General features: G+C 44.2%; 11 non-coding genes and 9 pseudogenes across 11 annotated transcripts; all 20 read left to right on the forward strand.

Annotated features, from left to right (window-relative positions):
- The first annotated feature begins 147 nt into the window (after positions 1-147).
- On the forward strand, positions 148-265 carry LOC140020169 (5S ribosomal RNA; annotated as a pseudogene).
- A 927-nt stretch (positions 266-1,192) lies between these two features.
- LOC140017238 (5S ribosomal RNA) lies at positions 1,193-1,311 on the forward strand. The gene has a single exon (XR_011823551.1). It is a non-coding gene; the product is annotated as a 5S ribosomal RNA (ribosomal RNA).
- A 411-nt stretch (positions 1,312-1,722) lies between these two features.
- LOC140020170 (5S ribosomal RNA) lies at positions 1,723-1,840 on the forward strand (annotated as a pseudogene).
- A 927-nt stretch (positions 1,841-2,767) lies between these two features.
- LOC140020171 (5S ribosomal RNA) lies at positions 2,768-2,885 on the forward strand (annotated as a pseudogene).
- Positions 2,886-3,811: 926 nt separating this feature from the next.
- On the forward strand, positions 3,812-3,930 carry LOC140017585 (5S ribosomal RNA). The gene has a single exon (XR_011823893.1). It is a non-coding gene; the product is annotated as a 5S ribosomal RNA (ribosomal RNA).
- Positions 3,931-4,341: 411 nt separating this feature from the next.
- LOC140019808 (5S ribosomal RNA) lies at positions 4,342-4,459 on the forward strand (annotated as a pseudogene).
- A 927-nt stretch (positions 4,460-5,386) lies between these two features.
- LOC140017239 (5S ribosomal RNA) lies at positions 5,387-5,505 on the forward strand. The gene has a single exon (XR_011823552.1). It is a non-coding gene; the product is annotated as a 5S ribosomal RNA (ribosomal RNA).
- Positions 5,506-5,917: 412 nt separating this feature from the next.
- LOC140017700 (5S ribosomal RNA) lies at positions 5,918-6,036 on the forward strand. The gene has a single exon (XR_011824006.1). It is a non-coding gene; the product is annotated as a 5S ribosomal RNA (ribosomal RNA).
- A 411-nt stretch (positions 6,037-6,447) lies between these two features.
- Positions 6,448-6,565, forward strand: LOC140020523 (5S ribosomal RNA; annotated as a pseudogene).
- A 916-nt stretch (positions 6,566-7,481) lies between these two features.
- Positions 7,482-7,600, forward strand: LOC140017627 (5S ribosomal RNA). Its single transcript, XR_011823935.1, has one exon. It is a non-coding gene; the product is annotated as a 5S ribosomal RNA (ribosomal RNA).
- Positions 7,601-8,011: 411 nt separating this feature from the next.
- LOC140017701 (5S ribosomal RNA) lies at positions 8,012-8,130 on the forward strand. The gene has a single exon (XR_011824007.1). It is a non-coding gene; the product is annotated as a 5S ribosomal RNA (ribosomal RNA).
- A 412-nt stretch (positions 8,131-8,542) lies between these two features.
- LOC140018180 (5S ribosomal RNA) lies at positions 8,543-8,661 on the forward strand. Its single transcript, XR_011824482.1, has one exon. It is a non-coding gene; the product is annotated as a 5S ribosomal RNA (ribosomal RNA).
- A 411-nt stretch (positions 8,662-9,072) lies between these two features.
- Positions 9,073-9,190, forward strand: LOC140019809 (5S ribosomal RNA; annotated as a pseudogene).
- Positions 9,191-10,106: 916 nt separating this feature from the next.
- Positions 10,107-10,224, forward strand: LOC140020524 (5S ribosomal RNA; annotated as a pseudogene).
- A 926-nt stretch (positions 10,225-11,150) lies between these two features.
- LOC140020526 (5S ribosomal RNA) lies at positions 11,151-11,268 on the forward strand (annotated as a pseudogene).
- A 927-nt stretch (positions 11,269-12,195) lies between these two features.
- On the forward strand, positions 12,196-12,314 carry LOC140017628 (5S ribosomal RNA). Its single transcript, XR_011823936.1, has one exon. It is a non-coding gene; the product is annotated as a 5S ribosomal RNA (ribosomal RNA).
- A 411-nt stretch (positions 12,315-12,725) lies between these two features.
- Positions 12,726-12,844, forward strand: LOC140017702 (5S ribosomal RNA). Its single transcript, XR_011824008.1, has one exon. It is a non-coding gene; the product is annotated as a 5S ribosomal RNA (ribosomal RNA).
- A 412-nt stretch (positions 12,845-13,256) lies between these two features.
- On the forward strand, positions 13,257-13,375 carry LOC140017838 (5S ribosomal RNA). The gene has a single exon (XR_011824144.1). It is a non-coding gene; the product is annotated as a 5S ribosomal RNA (ribosomal RNA).
- A 411-nt stretch (positions 13,376-13,786) lies between these two features.
- On the forward strand, positions 13,787-13,904 carry LOC140019810 (5S ribosomal RNA; annotated as a pseudogene).
- A 916-nt stretch (positions 13,905-14,820) lies between these two features.
- On the forward strand, positions 14,821-14,939 carry LOC140017240 (5S ribosomal RNA). Its single transcript, XR_011823553.1, has one exon. It is a non-coding gene; the product is annotated as a 5S ribosomal RNA (ribosomal RNA).
- The last annotated feature ends 48 nt before the right edge of the window (positions 14,940-14,987 follow it).

Raw genomic sequence — 14,987 nt, forward strand, 5'->3', positions numbered from 1 at the left:
AGCAACAAGAAAAAAATATAAAAGTAAATAAATAAAAGGATGAGAGGAAATTCATGAATTGACGCTTAGAATGAATTCGGGTCCAAAAAAGCCAAACTGCTTCACAGGACGTGGCAGTTTAAAAGAATAAAGCGAAAGGAACACGGCGGGTGCGATCATACCAGCACTAATGCACCGGATCCCATCAGAACTTCGAAGTTAAGCGTGCTTGGGCGACAGTAGTACCAGGATGGGTGACCCTAGGCCGGTCAACGGGTCGGGTCTACACCCGGATCCGGATCGGATCCCTGAAATTTTTGCGGGTATGGGTAGGGATTTAATTCCGTTATCCGGATCCGGATCCGTTTTTTCAAACAAAAAAACGGGTCGGATACGGAATATAGTATTCCGACCCGTATTAGACCCGGATCCGGATATAAATGATTTAATAATTTATAAAAAATATATATTATCAATATAATTTGATTAGGATGATGTATTTGAGTAAAATCAATTTGATTTATTTTCTTATTTGGTTTTTTCTTTGCATTAGCTAGAAATTTGTTTACAAATATATCTTTTTCTCTTTTTTGTTAGAAATTATAAATTTTGGCAAATTTGTTCGGGTAGACCCGACCCGGATCCGAGACTCGCCGGGTCCGGATCCGGAACACAGAATAAAAGACCCGTCGGGTAAACGGGTCGGATCCGGGTCCGGGTCCGGAATAATGAATTCCGGCCCGGACCCGGCCCGTTGACACCCCTAGGTGACCCCCTGGGAAATCCTCGTGTTGCATCCCTCCCTTTTTTGTTTCGAAATCCAAATTTCCCCTTCGTTCTTTATGCTGTAGTAATTTAGCTCCGTCGGAACGATTGCTTTATATTTTGCTTCTCATCGAAGCATGAAGGCGGATCTGAAGGCGCGAGACAAGTCAGGAACGGTACGGCTGGATCGAAGCCCGGATCGTCGGTCAAAGTTGTCGGCGCAAATGTATAAGCGCAAGCGTGAAGGATCAATTTCAGGATAATTGAGAGTTGCGCGACGAGGGAAAAAAAAATGGTGCAAATCAACAAGAAAAAAATGTAAAAGTAAATAAATAAAAGGATGAGGGGAAATTCTTGAATTGACGCTTAAAATGAATTCGGGTCCAGAAAAGCCACACTGCTTCACAGGACGGGGCAGTTTAAAAGAATAAAGCGAAAGGAACATGGCGGGTGCGATCATACCAGCACTAATGCACCGGATCCCATCAGAACTCCGAAGTTAAGCGTGCTTGGGCGAGAGTAGTACTAGGATGGGTGACCCCCTGGGAAGTCCTCGTGTTGCACCCCTCCCTTTTTTGTTTCGAAATCCAAATTTCCCCTTCGTTCTTTATGCTGTAGTAATTTAGCTCCGTCGGAACGATTGCTTTATATTTTGCTTCTCATCGAAGCATGAAGGCGGATCTGAAGGCGCGAGACAAGTCAGGAACGGTACGGCTGGATCGAAGCCCGGATCGTCGGTCAAAGTTGTCGGCGCAAATGTATAAGCGCAAGCGTGAAGGATCAATTTCAGGATAATTGAGAGTTGTTCGACGAGGGAAAAAAAAGGTGCAAAGCAACAAGAAAAAAATATAAAAGTAAATAAATAAAAGGATGAGAGGAAATTCATGAATTGACGCTTAGAATGAATTCGGGTCCAGAAAAGCCAAACTGCTTCACAGGACGTGACAGTTTAAAAGAATAAAGCGAAAGGAACATGGCGGGTGCGATCATACCAGCACTAATGCACCGGATCCCATCAGAACTTCGAAGTTAAGCGTGCTTGGGCGACAGTAGTACCAGGATGGGTGACCCTAGGCCGGTCAACGGGTCGGGTCTACACCCGGATCCGGATCGGATCCCTGAAATTTTTGCGGGTATGGGTAGGGATTTAATTCCGTTATCCGGATCCGGATCCGTTTTTTCAAACAAAAAAACGGGTCGGATACGGAATATAGTATTCCGACCCGTATTAGACCCGGATCCGGATATAAATGATTTAATAATTTATAAAAAATATATATTATCAATATAATTTGATTAGGATGATGTATTTGAGTAAAATCAATTTGATTTATTTTCTTATTTGGTTTTTTCTTTGCATTAGCTAGAAATTTGTTTACAAATATATCTTTTTCTCTTTTTTGTTAGAAATTATAAATTTTGGCAAATTTGTTCGGGTAGACCCGACCCGGATCCGAGACTCACCGGGTCCGGATCCGGAACACAGAATAAAAGACCCGTCGGGTAAACGGGTCGGATCCGGGTCCGGGTCCGGAATAATGAATTCCGGCCCGGACCCGGCCCGTTGACACCCCTAGGTGACCCCCTGGGAAATCCTCGTGTTGCATCCCTCCCTTTTTTGTTTCGAAATCCAAATTTCCCCTTCGTTCTTTATGCTGTAGTAATTTAGCTCCGTCGGAACGATTGCTTTATATTTTGCTTCTCATCGAAGCATGAAGGCGGATCTGAAGGCGCGAGACAAGTCAGGAACGGTACGGCTGGATCGAAGCCCGGATCGTCGGTCAAAGTTGTCGGCGCAAATGTATAAGCGCAAGCGTGAAGGATCAATTTCAGGATAATTGAGAGTTGCGCGACGAGGGAAAAAAAAATGGTGCAAATCAACAAGAAAAAAATGTAAAAGTAAATAAATAAAAGGATGAGGGGAAATTCTTGAATTGACGCTTAAAATGAATTCGGGTCCAGAAAAGCCACACTGCTTCACAGGACGGGGCAGTTTAAAAGAATAAAGCGAAAGGAACATGGCGGGTGCGATCATACCAGCACTAATGCACCGGATCCCATCAGAACTTCGAAGTTAAGCGTGCTTGGGCGACAGTAGTACCAGGATGGGTGACCCTAGGCCGGTCAACGGGTCGGGTCTACACCCGGATCCGGATCGGATCCCTGAAATTTTTGCGGGTATGGGTAGGGATTTAATTCCGTTATCCGGATCCGGATCCGTTTTTTCAAACAAAAAAACGGGTCGGATACGGAATATAGTATTCCGACCCGTATTAGACCCGGATCCGGATATAAATGATTTAATAATTTATAAAAAATATATATTATCAATATAATTTGATTAGGATGATGTATTTGAGTAAAATCAATTTGATTTATTTTCTTATTTGGTTTTTTCTTTGCATTAGCTAGAAATTTGTTTACAAATATATCTTTTTCTCTTTTTTGTTAGAAATTATAAATTTTGGCAAATTTGTTCGGGTAGACCCGACCCGGATCCGAGACTCGCCGGGTCCGGATCCGGAACACCGAATAAAAGACCCGTCGGGTAAACGGGTCGGATCCGGGTCCGGGTCCGGAATAATGAATTCCGGCCCGGACCCGGCCCGTTGACACCCCTAGGTGACCCCCTGGGAAATCCTCGTGTTGCACCCCTCCCTTTTTTGTTTCGAAATCCAAATTTCCCCTTCGTTCTTTATGCTGTAGTAATTTAGCTCTGTCGGAACGATTGCTTTATATTTTGCTTCTCATCGAAGCATGAAGGCGGATCTGAAGGCGCGAGACAAGTCAGGAACGGTACGGCTGGATCGAAGCCCGGATCGTCGGTCAAAGTTGTCGGCGCAAATGTATAAGCGCAAGCGTGAAGGATCAATTTCAGGATAATTGAGAGTTGCGCGACGAGGGAAAAAAAATGGTGCAAATCAACAAGAAAAAAATGTAAAAGTAAATAAATAAAAGGATGAGGGGAAATTCTTGAATTGACGCTTAGAATGAATTCGGGTCCAGAAAAGCCACACTGCTTCACAGGACGGGGCAGTTTAAAAGAATAAAGCGAAAGGAACATGGCGGGTGCGATCATACCAGCACTAATGCACCGGATCCCATCAGAACTCCGAAGTTAAGCGTGCTTGGGCGAGAGTAGTACTAGGATGGGTGACCCCCTGGGAAGTCCTCGTGTTGCACCTCTCCCTTTTTTGTTTCGAAATCCAAATTTCCCCTTCGTTCTTTATGCTGTAGTAATTTAGCTCCGTCGGAACGATTGCTTTATATTTTGCTTCTCATCGAAGCATGAAGGCGGATCTGAAGGCGCGAGACAAGTCAGGAACGGTACGGCTGGATCGAAACCCGGATCGTCGGTCAAAGTTGTCGGCGCAAATGTATAAGCGCAAGCTTGAAGGATCAATTTCAGGATAATTGAGAGTTGTTCGACGAGAGAAAAAAAAGGTGCAAAGCAACAAGAAAAAAATATAAAAGTAAATAAATAAAAGGATGAGAGGAAATTCATGAATTGACGCTTAGAATGAATTCGGGTCCAAAAAAGCCAAACTGCTTCACAGGACGTGGCAGTTTAAAAGAATAAAGCGAAAGGAACATGGCGGGTGCGATCATACCAGCACTAATGCACCGGATCCCATCAGAACTTCGAAGTTAAGCGTGCTTGGGCGACAGTAGTACTAGGATGGGTGACCCTAGGCCGGTCAACGGGTCGGGTCTACACCCGGATCCGGATCGGATCCCTGAAATTTTTGCGGGTATGGGTAGGGATTTAATTCCGTTATCCGGATCCGGATCCGTTTTTTCAAACAAAAAAACGGGTCGGATACGGAATATAGTATTCCGACCCGTATTAGACCCGGATCCGGATATAAATGATTTAATAATTTATAAAAAATATATATTATCAATATAATTTGATTAGGATGATGTATTTGAGTAAAATCAATTTGATTTATTTTCTTATTTGGTTTTTTCTTTGCATTAGCTAGAAATTTGTTTACAAATATATCTTTTTCTCTTTTTTGTTAGAAATTATAAATTTTGGCAAATTTGTTCGGGTAGACCCGACCCGGATCCGAGACTCGCCGGGTCCGGATCCGAAACACCGAATAAAAGACCCGTCGGGTAAACGGGTCGGATCCGGGTCCGGGTCCGGAATAATGAATTCCGGCCCGGACCCCGGCCCGTTGACACCCCTAGGTGACCCCCTGGGAAATCCTCGTGTTGCACCCCTCCCTTTTTTGTTTCGAAATCCAAATTTCCCCTTCGTTCTTTATGCTGTAGTAATTTAGCTCCGTCGGAACGATTGCTTTATATTTTGCTTCTCATCGAAGCATGAAAGCGGATCTGAAGGCGCGAGACAAGTCAGGAACGGTACGGCTGGATCGAAGCCCGGATCGTCGGTCAAAGTTGTCGGCGCAAATGTATAAGCGCAAGCGTGAAGGATCAATTTCAGGATAATTGAGAGTTGCGCGACGAGGGAAAAAAAATGGTGCAAATCAACAAGAAAAAAATGTAAAAGTAAATAAATAAAAGGATGAGGGGAAATTCTTGAATTGACGCTTAAAATGAATTCGGGTCCAGAAAAGCCACACTGCTTCACAGGACGGGGCAGTTTAACAGAATAAAGCGAAAGGAAAATGGCGGGTGCGATCATACCAGCACTAATGCACCGGATCCCATCAGAACTCCGAAGTTAAGCGTGCTTGGGCGAGAGTAGTACTAGGATGGGTGACCCCCTGGGAAGTCCTCGTGTTGCACCCCTCCCTTTTTTGTTTCGAAATCCAAATTTCCCCTTCGTTCTTTATGCTGTAGTAATTTAGCTCCGTCGGAACGATTGCTTTATATTTTGCTTCTCATCGAAGCATGAAGGCGGATCTGAAGGCGCGAGACAAGTCAGGAACGGTACGGCTGGATCGAAACCCGGATCGTCGGTCAAAGTTGTCGGCGCAAATGTATAAGCGCAAGCGTGAAGGATCAATTTCAGGATAATTGAGAGTTGTTCGACGAGGGAAAAAAAAGGTGCAAAGCAACAAGAAAAAAATATAAAAGTAAATAAATAAAAGGATGAGAGGAAAATTCATGAATTGACGCTTAGAATGAATTCGGGTCCAAAAAAGCCAAACTGCTTCACAGGACGTGGCAGTTTAAAAGAATAAAGCGAAAGGAACATGGCGGGTGCGATCATACCAGCACTAATGCATCGGATCCCATCAGAACTCCGAAGTTAAGCGTGCTTGGGCGAGAGTAGTACTAGGATGGGTGACCCCCTGGGAAGTCCTCGTGTTGCACCCCTCCCTTTTTTGTTTCGAAATCCAAATTTCCCCTTCGTTCTTTATGCTGTAGTAATTTAGCTCCGTCGGAACGATTGCTTTATATTTTGCTTCTCATCGAAGCATGAAGGCGGATCTGAAGGCGCGAGACAAGTCAGGAACGGTACGGCTGGATCGAAGCCCGGATCGTCGGTCAAAGTTGTCGGCGCAACTGTATAAGCGCAAGCGTGAAGGATCAATTTCAGGATAATTGAGAGTTGTTCGACGAGGGAAAAAAAAGGTGCAAAGCAACAAGAAAAAAATATAAAAGTAAATAAATAAAAGGATGAGAGGAAATTCATGAATTGACGCTTAGAATGAATTCGGGTCCAGAAAAGCCAAACTGCTTCACAGGACGTGACAGTTTAAAAGAATAAAGCGAAAGGAACATGGCGGGTGCGATCAAACCAGCACTAATGCACCGGATCCCATCAGAACTTCGAAGTTAAGCGTGCTTGGGCGACAGTAGTACTAGGATGGGTGACCCTAGGCCGGTCAACGGGTCGGGTCTACACCCGGATCCGGATCGGATCCCTGAAATTTTTGCGGGTATGGGTAGGGATTTAATTCCGTTATCCGGATCCGGATCCGTTTTTTCAAACAAAAAAACGGGTCGGATACGGAATATAGTATTCCGACCCGTATTAGACCCGGATCCGGATATAAATGATTTAATAATTTATAAAAAATATATATTATCAATATAATTTGATTAGGATGATGTATTTGAGTAAAATCAATTTGATTTATTTTCTTATTTGGTTTTTTCTTTGCATTAGCTAGAAATTTGTTTACAAATATATCTTTTTCTCTTTTTTGTTAGAAATTATAAATTTTGGCAAATTTGTTCGGGTAGACCCGACCCGGATCCGAGACTCGCCGGGTCCGGATCCGGAACACCGAATAAAAGACCCGTCGGGTAAACGGGTCGGATCCGGGTCCGGGTCCGGAATAATGAATTCCGGCCCGTTGACACCCCTAGGTGACCCCCTGGGAAATCCTCGTGTTGCACCCCTCCCTTTTTTGTTTCGAAATCCAAATTTCCCCTTCGTTCTTTATGCTGTAGTAATTTAGCTCCGTCGGAACGATTGCTTTATATTTTGCTTCTCATCGAAGCATGAAGGCGGATCTGAAGGCGCGAGACAAGTCAGGAACGGTACGGCTGGATCGAAGCCCGGATCGTCGGTCAAAGTTGTCGGCGCAAATGTATAAGCGCAAGCGTGAAGAATCAATTTCAGGATAATTGAGAGTTGCGCGACGAGGGAAAAAAAAATGGTGCAAATCAACAAGAAAAAAATGTAAAAGTAAATAAATAAAAGGATGAGGGGAAATTCTTGAATTGACGCTTAAAATGAATTCGGGTCCAGAAAAGCCACACTGCTTCACAGGACGGGGCAGTTTAAAAGAATAAAGCGAAAGGAACATGGCGGGTGCGATCATACTAGCACTAATGCACCGGATCCCATCAGAACTCCGAAGTTAAGCGTGCTTGGGCGAGAGTAGTACTAGGATGGGTGACCCCCTGGGAAGTCCTCGTGTTGCACCCCTCCCTTTTTTGTTTCGAAATCCAAATTTCCCCTTCGTTCTTTATGCTGTAGTAATTTAGCTCCGTCGGAACGATTGCTTTATATTTTGCTTCTCATCGAAGCATGAAGGCGGATCTGAAGGCGCGAGACAAGTCAGGAACGGTACGGCTGGATCGAAACCCGGATCGTCGGTCAAAGTTGTCGGCGCAAATGTATAAGCGCAAGCGTGAAGGATCAATTTCAGGATAATTGAGAGTTGTTCGACGAGGGAAAAAAAAGGTGCAAAGCAACAAGAAAAAAATAGAAAAGTAAATAAATAAAAGGATGAGAGGAAATTCATGAATTGACGCTTAGAATGAATTCGGGTCCAAAAAAGCCAAACTGCTTCACAGGACGTGGCAGTTTAAAAGAATAAAGCGAAAGGAACATGGCGGGTGCGATCATACCAGCACTAATGCATCGGATCCCATCAGAACTCCGAAGTTAAGCGTGCTTGGGCGAGAGTAGTACTAGGATGGGTGACCCCCTGGGAAGTCCTCGTGTTGCACCCCTCCCTTTTTTGTTTCGAAATCCAAATTTCCCCTTCGTTCTTTATGCTGTAGTAATTTAGCTCCGTCGGAACGATTGCTTTATATTTTGCTTCTCATCGAAGCATGAAGGCGGATCTGAAGGCGCGAGACAAGTCAGGAACGGTACGGCTGGATCGAAGCCCGGATCGTCGGTCAAAGTTGTCGGCGCAAATGTATAAGCGCAAGCGTAAAGGATCAATTTCAGGATAATTGAGAGTTGCGCGACGAGGGAAAAAAAATGGTGCAAATCAACAAGAAAAAAATGTAAAAGTAAATAAATAAAAGGATGAGGGGAAATTCTTGAATTGACGCTTAAAATGAATTCGGGTCCAGAAAAGCCACACTGCTTCACAGGACGGGGCAGTTTAAAAGAATAAAGCGAAAGGAACATGGCGTGTGCGATCATACCAGCACTAATGCACCGGATCCCATCAAAACTCCGAAGTTAAGCGTGCTTGGGCGAGAGTAGTACTAGGATGGGTGACCCCCTGGGAAGTCCTCTTGTTGCACCCCTCCCTTTTTTGTTTCGAAATCCAAATTTCCCCTTCGTTCTTTATGCTGTAGTAATTTAGCTCCGTCGGAACGATTGCTTTATATTTTGCTTCTCATCGAAGCATGAAGGCGGATCTGAAGGCGCGAGACAAGTCAGGAACGGTACGGCTGGATCGAAGCCCGGATCGTCGGTCAAAGTTGTCGGCGCAAATGTATAAGCGCAAGCGTGAAGGATCAATTTCAGGATAATTGAGAGTTGTTCGACGAGGGAAAAAAAAGGTGCAAAGCAACAAGAAAAAAATATAAAAGTAAATAAATAAAAGGATGAGAGGAAATTCATGAATTGACGCTTAGAATGAATTCGGGTCCAAAAAAGCCAAACTGCTTCACAGGACGTGGCAGTTTAAAAGAATAAAGCGAAAGGAACATGGCGGGTGCGATCATACCAGCACTAATGCACCGGATCCCATCAGAACTTCGAAGTTAAGCGTGCTTGGGCGACAGTAGTACTAGGATGGGTGACCCTAGGCCGGTCAACGGGTCGGGTCTACACCCGGATCCGGATCGGATCCCTGAAATTTTTGCGGGTATGGGTAGGGATTTAATTCCGTTATCCGGATCCGGATCCGTTTTTTCAAACAAAAAAACGGATCGGATACGGAATATAGTATTCCGACCCGTATTAGACCCGGATCCGGATATAAATGATTTAATAATTTATAAAAAATATATATTATCAATATAATTTGATTAGGATGATGTATTTGAGTAAAATCAATTTGATTTATTTTCTTATTTGGTTTTTTCTTTGCATTAGCTAGAAATTTGTTTACAAATATATCTTTTTCTCTTTTTTGTTAGAAATTATAAATTTTGACAAATTTGTTCGGGTAGACCCGACCCGGATCCGAGACTCGCCGGGTCCGGATCCGGAACACCGAATAAAAGACCCGTCGGGTAAACGGGTCGGATCCGGGTCCGGGTCCGGAATAATGAATTCCGGCCCGTTGACACCCCTAGGTGACCCCCTGGGAAATTCTCGTGTTGCACCCCTCCCTTTTTTGTTTCGAAATCCAAATTTCCCCTTCGTTCTTTATGCTGTAGTAATTTAGCTCCGTCGGAACGATTGCTTTATATTTTGCTTCTCATCGAAGCATGAAGGCGGATCTGAAGGCGCGAGACAAGTCAGGAACGGTACGGCTGGATCGAAGCCCGGATCGTCGGTCAAAGTTGTCGGCGCAAATGTATAAGCGCAAGCGTGAAGAATCAATTTCAGGATAATTGAGAGTTGCGCGACGAGGGAAAAAAAAATGGTGCAAATCAACAAGAAAAAAATGTAAAAGTAAATAAATAAAAGGATGAGGGGAAATTCTTGAATTGACGCTTAAAATGAATTCGGGTCCAGAAAAGCCACACTGCTTCACAGGACGGGGCAGTTTAAAAGAATAAAGCGAAAGGAACATGGCGGGTGCGATCAAACCAGCACTAATGCACCGGATCCCATCAGAACTTCGAAGTTAAGCGTGCTTGGGCGACAGTAGTACTAGGATGGGTGACCCTAGGCCGGTCAACGGGTCGGGTCTACACCCGGATCCGGATCGGATCCCTGAAATTTTTGCGGGTATGGGTAGGGATTTAATTCCGTTATCCGGATCCGGATCCGTTTTTTCAAACAAAAAAACGGGTCGGATACGGAATATAGTATTCCGACCCGTATTAGACCCGGATCCGGATATAAATGATTTAATAATTTATAAAAAATATATATTATCAATATAATTTGATTAGGATGATGTATTTGAGTAAAATCAATTTGATTTATTTTCTTATTTGGTTTTTTCTTTGCATTAGCTAGAAATTTGTTTACAAATATATCTTTTTCTCTTTTTTGTTAGAAATTATAAATTTTGGCAAATTTGTTCGGGTAGACCCGACCCGGATCCGAGACTCGCCGGGTCCGGATCCGGAACACCGAATAAAAGACCCGTCGGGTAAACTGGTCGGATCCGGGTCCGGGTCCGGAATAATGAATTCCGGCCCGGACCCCGGCCCGTTGACACCCCTAGGTGACCCCCTGGGAAATCCTCGTGTTGCACCCCTCCCTTTTTTGTTTCGAAATCCAAATTTCCCCTTCGTTCTTTATGCTGTAGTAATTTAGCTCCGTCGGAACGATTGCTTTATATTTTGCTTCTCATCGAAGCATGAAGGCGGATCTGAAGGCGCGAGACAAGTCAGGAACGGTACGGCTGGATCGAAGCCCGGATCGTCGGTCAAAGTTGTCGGCGCAAATGTATAAGCGCAAGCGTGAAGGATCAATTTCAGGATAATTGAGAGTTGTTCGACGAGGGAAAAAAAAGGTGCAAAGCAACAAGAAAAAAATATAAAAGTAAATAAATAAAAGGATGAGAGGAAATTCATGAATTGACGCTTAGAATGAATTCGGGTCCAGAAAAGCCAAACTGCTTCACAGGACGTGACAGTTTAAAAGAATAAAGCGAAAGGAACATGGCGGGTGCGATCAAACCAGCACTAATGCACCGGATCCCATCAGAACTTCGAAGTTAAGCGTGCTTGGGCGACAGTAGTACTAGGATGGGTGACCCTAGGCCGGTCAACGGGTCGGGTCTACACCCGGATCCGGATCGGATCCCTGAAATTTTTGCGGGTATGGGTAGGGATTTAATTCCGTTATCCGGATCCGGATCCGTTTTTTCAAACAAAAAAACGGGTCGGATACGGAATATAGTATTCCGACCCGTATTAGACCCGGATCCGGATATAAATGATTTAATAATTTATAAAAAATATATATTATCAATATAATTTGATTAGGATGATGTATTTGAGTAAAATCAATTTGATTTATTTTCTTATTTGGTTTTTTCTTTGCATTAGCTAGAAATTTGTTTACAAATATATCTTTTTCTCTTTTTTGTTAGAAATTATAAATTTTGGCAAATTTGTTCGGGTAGACCCGACCCGGATCCGAGACTCGCCGGGTCCGGATCCGGAACACCGAATAAAAGACCCGTCGGGTAAACTGGTCGGATCCGGGTCCGGGTCCGGAATAATGAATTCCGGCCCGGACCCCGGCCCGTTGACACCCCTAGGTGACCCCCTGGGAAATCCTCGTGTTGCACCCCTCCCTTTTTTGTTTCGAAATCCAAATTTCCCCTTCGTTCTTTATGCTGTAGTAATTTAGCTCCGTCGGAACGATTGCTTTATATTTTGCTTCTCATCGAAGCATGAAGGCGGATCTGAAGGCGCGAGACAAGTCAGGAACGGTACGGCTGGATCGAAGCCCGGATCGTCGGTCAAAGTTGTCGGCGCAAATGTATAAGCGCAAGCGTGAAGGATCAATTTCAGGATACTTGAGAGTTGCGCGACGAGGGAAAAAAAATGGTGCAAATCAACAAGAAAAAAATGTAAAAGTAAATAAATAAAAGGATGAGGGGAAATTCTTGAATTGACGCTTAAAATGAATTCGGGTCCAGAAAAGCCACACTGCTTCACAGGACGGGGCAGTTTAAAAGAATAAAGCGAAAGGAACATGGCGGGTGCGATCATACTAGCACTAATGCACCGGATCCCATCAGAACTCCGAAGTTAAGCGTGCTTGGGCGAGAGTAGTACTAGGATGGGTGACCCCCTGGGAAGTCCTCGTGTTGCACCCCTCCCTTTTTTGTTTCGAAATCCAAATTTCCCCTTCGTTCTTTATGCTGTAGTAATTTAGCTCCGTCGGAACGATTGCTTTATATTTTGCTTCTCATCGAAGCATGAAGGCGGATCTGAAGGCGCGAGACAAGTCAGGAACGGTACGGCTGGATCGAAACCCGGATCGTCGGTCAAAGTTGTCGGCGCAAATGTATAAGCGCAAGCGTGAAGGATCAATTTCAGGATAATTGAGAGTTGTTCGACGAGGGAAAAAAAAGGTGCAAAGCAACAAGAAAAAAATATAAAAGTAAATAAATAAAAGGATGAGAGGAAATTCATGAATTGACGCTTAGAATGAATTCGGGTCCAAAAAAGCCAAACTGCTTCACAGGACGTGGCAGTTTAAAAGAATAAAGCGAAAGGAACATGGCGGGTGCGATCATACCAGCACTAATGCATCGGATCCCATCAGAACTCCGAAGTTAAGCGTGCTTGGGCGAGAGTAGTACTAGGATGGGTGACCCCCTGGGAAGTCCTCGTGTTGCACCCCTCCCTTTTTTGTTTCGAAATCCAAATTTCCCCTTCGTTCTTTATGCTGTAGTAATTTAGCTCCGTCGGAACGATTGCTTTATATTTTGCTTCTCATCGAAGCATGAAGGCGGATCTGAAGGCGCGAGACAAGTCAGGAACGGTACGGCTGGATCGAAGCCCGGATCGTCGGTCAAAGTTGTCGGCGCAAATGTATAAGCGCAAGCGTAAAGGATCAATTTCAGGATAATTGAGAGTTGCGCGACGAGGGAAAAAAAATGGTGCAAATCAACAAGAAAAAAATGTAAAAGTAAATAAATAAAAGGATGAGGGGAAATTCTTGAATTGACGCTTAAAATGAATTCGGGTCCAGAAAAGCCACACTGCTTCACAGGACGGGGCAGTTTAAAAGAATAAAGCGAAAGGAACATGGCGGGTGCGATCATACCAGCACTAATGCACCGGATCCCATCAAAACTCCGAAGTTAAGCGTGCTTGGGCGAGAGTAGTACTAGGATGGGTGACCCCCTGGGAAGTCCTCGTGTTGCACCCCTCCCTTTTTTGTTTCGAAATCCAAATTTCCCCTTCGTTCTTTATGCTGTAGTAATTTAGCTCCGACGGAACGATTGCTTTATATTTTGCTTCTCATCGAAGCATGAAGGCGGATCTGAAGGCGCGAGACAAGTCAGGAACGGTACGGCTGGATCGAAACCCGGATCGTCGGTCAAAGTTGTCGGCGCAAATGTATAAGCGCAAGCGTGAAGGATCAATTTCAGGATAATTGAGAGTTGTTCGACGAGGGAAAAAAAAGGTGCAAAGCAACAAGAAAAAAATATAAAAGTAAATAAATAAAAGGATGAGAGGAAATTCATGAATTGACGCTTAGAATGAATTCGGGTCCAAAAAAGCCAAACTGCTTCACAGGACGTGGCAGTTTAAAAGAATAAAGCGAAAGGAACATGGCGGGTGCGATCATACCAGCACTAATGCACCGGATCCCATCAGAACTTCGAAGTTAAGCGTGCTTGGGCGACAGTAGTACTAGGATGGGTGACCCTAGGCCGGTCAACGGGTCGGGTCTACACCCGGATCCGGATCGGATCCCTGAAATTTTTGCGGGTATGGGTAGGGATTTAATTCCGTTATCCGGATCCGGATCCGTTTTTTCAAACAAAAAAACGGATCGGATACGGAATATAGTATTCCGACCCGTATTAGACCCGGATCCGGATATAAATGATTTAATAATTTATAAAAAATATATATTATCAATATAATTTGATTAGGATGATGTATTTGAGTAAAATCAATTTGATTTATTTTCTTATTTGGTTTTTTCTTTGCATTAGCTAGAAATTTGTTTACAAATATATCTTTTTCTCTTTTTTGTTAGAAATTATAAATTTTGGCAAATTTGTTCGGGTAGACCCGACCCGGATCCGAGACTCGCCGGGTCCGGATCCGGAACACCGAATAAAAGACCCGTCGGGTAAACGGGTCGGATCCGGGTCCGGGTCCGGAATAATGAATTCCGGCCCGTTGACACCCCTAGGTGACCCCCTGGGAAATCCTCGTGTTGCACCCCTCCCTTTTTTGTTTCGAAATCCAAATTTCCCCTTCGTTCTTTATGCTGTAGTAATTTAGCTCCGTCGGAACGATTGCTTTATATTTTGCTTCTCATCGAAGCATGAAGGCGGATCTGAAGGCGCGAGACAAGTCAGGAACGGTACGGCTGGATCGAAGCCCGGATCGTCGGTCAAAGTTGTCGGCGCAAATGTATAAGCGCAAGCGTGAAGAATCAATTTCAGGATAATTGAGAGTTGCGCGACGAGGGAAAAAAAAATGGTGCAAATCAACAAGAAAAAAATGTAAAAGTAAATAAATAAAAGGATGAGGGGAAATTCTTGAATTGACGCTTAAAATGAATTCGGGTCCAGAAAAGCCACACTGCTTCACAGGACGGGGCAGTTTAAAAGAATAAAGCGAAAGGAACATGGCGGGTGCGATCATACCAGCACTAATGCACCGGATCCCATCAGAACTCCGAAGTTAAGCGTGCTTGGGCGAGAGTAGTACTAGGATGGGTGACCCCCTGGGAAGTCCTCGTGTTGCACCCCTCCCTTTTTTGTTTCGAAATCCAAATTTCCCCTTCGTTCTTTATGCTG

This window comes from Coffea arabica, chromosome 11c (assembly GCF_036785885.1).
Source record: "Coffea arabica cultivar ET-39 chromosome 11c, Coffea Arabica ET-39 HiFi, whole genome shotgun sequence".
In the NCBI taxonomy this organism is placed as follows: domain Eukaryota; kingdom Viridiplantae; phylum Streptophyta; class Magnoliopsida; order Gentianales; family Rubiaceae; genus Coffea; species Coffea arabica.